The sequence below is a fragment of the Capsella rubella genome, unplaced genomic scaffold (genome assembly GCF_000375325.1).
Source record: "Capsella rubella cultivar Monte Gargano unplaced genomic scaffold, Caprub1_0 scaffold_7, whole genome shotgun sequence".
Taxonomy (NCBI): Eukaryota; Viridiplantae; Streptophyta; class Magnoliopsida; order Brassicales; family Brassicaceae; genus Capsella; species Capsella rubella.
In genome coordinates, this window is record NW_006238917.1 from 17252584 (window position 1) to 17256107 (window position 3524).

At 25.6% G+C, this 3524-nt stretch overlaps 1 long non-coding RNA gene across 1 annotated transcript in view; it reads left to right on the plus strand.

Annotated features, from left to right (window-relative positions):
• Nucleotides 1-595, plus strand: part of LOC111829654 — a 13458-nt gene extending 12863 nt beyond the window's left edge. The window contains exons 2-3 of the long non-coding RNA XR_002833029.1: nucleotides 125-211; nucleotides 351-595. This is a non-coding gene — a long non-coding RNA (uncharacterized LOC111829654). The remainder of the gene's footprint in view (nucleotides 1-124; nucleotides 212-350) is intronic.
• Nucleotides 596-3524: the final 2929 nt, after the last annotated feature.

The window sequence follows — 3524 nt, forward strand, 5'->3', positions numbered from 1 at the left end:
ACTACTACTATATACTATATATATACTTAATATATATATATATATATATATATATATATATATATATTACCATTTTTTTGCATGTACAAAATATATATAATCAGATTTATTTTATATAAAATAGGATGGGAAAAAACAACAACTCTACGACCTTCTAGCTGAGTTGCGTAGTAACGAAAAAGAAAAAAAGGAAATGGAAGAACGTTTGAAGGTAAAATATATATATCCGTTTAAATGCTCTTAATTATTTATAATAATGCAACTAATTTATACATGATATATGCTAATTCTTACTTTCTTTTGGAGTGGATAACTAATTAAAAATGCTAATCGGATTATTGAAATTTTAGGAATTAACCAAGAAACTAGATGATGCGTCCTCTTCTAAATAAAGGAATAAAGCTTGATCGGATTCGGATCGTAGAAAATACAGAAAGTAATTAATTATTAGTAATTTTTATATTATTGTCGTTTATTTTCAACCTTAAAAACCTTCAATGAAATAATTTGATTTAAGTCTTACTGGGACAATGAATATATGGTTTGTCATGTCATATATCTTTGTTTTCAATAAATGAATTATTAATCTTAAATAATTGATAATGTTTCCCTCTTCTATTCTCTTTCGACTAATATATATATATATATATATACTAATTATGAAGAAAATTCATAATTAAACAGATTTCTTCAAATGGTTTTTGACTTTTGTTTTTCTTAAAACGAGGCACTAATTAGATATAAAAGAGAGTGGTACTTCGTTCCGATGGTTATATTTTCTCTATATAATCAAAGACATTATCCTTCCATTTATTCCAAACTTCTTGAAATATTTAATGTATGCTAAGTTAGATAATTTGATGAGCTAGAATCATACAAAACTAATGAACAATTAGTAAGTATAGTTTGATAAGGGCAAGAGAAAATTCAATTCTGTATTACTTCAGTAAAGGCATCACTGAGTAGATATTGTGCAATTTAGTACTCACTACGATGCAATTTATTACTTAACTCTATGGAAAGAAATTATAAAACCATTATGAGGTGTCTTCAACTATGTAAATTGTGAAATTTTATTTAGCCATAGAAATTTTAAAGACGTGTATGTGTAAATGCTACACCTAAAGTTATTCATGTATTACAAAAAAACATGGCTATAAAGAAACGACATGTTTATATAATGATAATCACAATCTTTCCACCAAAAACATGATAATCACAATCTATATCTGGGACTAAATCAACGTGTATGTGTATATGTCTACGCACATATTACATTTGCAGAACTAAAGCTTTTGAAAATTTGAGTCGGTGTTGATCTAACAGATGAAAAAAAGAAGAAATTGGTAGTAAACGTAGTAAAATAAGAGTTTCCTAGTCGAGAAACTTATTGTGGTCTTAATCAAAAAGCCATGTAAAAAATGGTAAAATATTATATTCTTCCATTTCTTCTTTACTTATTGAAATAGTTTATGTATGTTAATGAAGTATTCTTGAATAATAAAAAAATTAGTGTTATCGAGCCTCTACTATGTTTTATGTATTGTCCAATAACGTATTAAGGCATGCCTCTACTATGTTTAGCGCCTTTACATTCTTAAGTAGTTAGGTTACATGTTTATTTAGTTATAGAAAGTGTAAAGGTGTACGTATTGGTAAATTTTCTTTGTAAGTTATTCATGTATTACTACAAAGAAAATGAAAATTAACTGTTATATAATGATCACAATGTGTATCACAATCGTTTTAAACCCAAAAAATAATCAAAATTGAAATAATTGTTACAACATCCATATTGATTTTTTTTTTTTAATATGGATTGTCTTACAAAGTTTTAAAAATTATGAAATCTTTTTTATTTAGTTACGTCGTAAATTTGAAATTTATTCTTAACAAATTAAACAAAAATTCAAATAATAATATATCAAATAAATAATTGTATTCAAAGTTTCAAGAAAAAAATGTAATAATTAAGAAGAATATACATTTAAAGATGAATTGAAATTTCTTCTTCTTCACAATCATAGCCATACATTCGGAATAAAAAAGCTTATAACGTGTTTTCAAATGTGTAAATTATATTATGGTAAAACTGATTTTTAAAGAAATTTTAAAAATATATATATGAAAAATTTCAACTAAATTAAAGGTTATGGTTTGTAAAGCATGGCGTGTTTTCAAATGTAAAGTCTGAATATTTATGTATTTATAGAAAGTTTAAGAAACGTGTATGTGTATATGTCTACGCACATTACATTTGCAGAAGTAAAGCTTTTGAGAATTTGAGTCGGTGGCTTGGATCTAATGGATGTAATAAAGAGGAAATACATACAAACTTAGTACTAAACTTAGTAATTAAGAGTTTCCTAATCGAAAAAGTTGTGGTCTCAAACAAAAAGCCAAATAAAAATGGTAAAATTATCGAAGACTTTTGTGTGTGGAAGAAACAACATCAACACGGAATAACATAACTTAATGCATTTTACCAACACTTAACACACATACTGCATTCTATAATTCTCTATATAAACCATACTGATCAAAACATTAAGAAGAACATAAAGAGAACAAGAGCAAAGAAAAATATCGTATTACAGTTGCTAAGCTTGTTCAAACAACCAAATCAAGAAATGGGTATTACAGTTGCTAAGCTTCGTGAGCTTGAGGCTGAAATTGCTCGTATCGAAGAAGCAATAGCGAAAAATAAAGAACAGAAGAAGGTAAAAACTGTTTCATTTTGAGGATACTCTTTGATATATATAATTAACAGATTATTTTTATAAAATAGGATTGGGATATAAAATGGTTCAAGACTATCAGGGAGCTTAAAGATGAGATGCGTAGTAACAACGAAGCAGAAAGAGTACATCAAGAACATTTGAAGGAGGTAATTAATTAATATATATATATATATACATATATCCATTAAAATACAACTAATTTATACATTCTACTGTATATTATTATTTTCTTTTGGAGTGGATAATTAAAAAGTTTCAGATGTTTGTCTAACTGAACAAATAGGCATAATTACACATCTTTCTTATATATGAAGATCACTAATTAATACTTTGTTATTTAAATATAAACTAATACTATGTTTTCGAGTAGTATAACTCAATCTAATTTTTTTTTATAACTCAATATAATATACTAACCATGAAAAAACGCTCATAATTAAACAAGTGTGATTTTCTCAATTAGTTCTTTTACTAATGGACTTTAATTCTCATTAAGGTCTTATATAAGAGTGGCATAACAATTTCGATGTGTAAAACTTTTTAACATTTCTCTATATCAGAGGTGCATGCATGTGTGTCGATGTCTATGTATACATATATCAAAGTTAATTTGATGTATTAGAATCATACAGAAATACTAAACAATAATTACTAGTTAGGGCAAGAGAAAAATCAATTCCAATTTTCATTTTAACACTCTTATAATTAATTAACAGCTTTAAATATATATATATATATATATATATATATATATATATATATCCTATTGGTTTGTCGTATTAC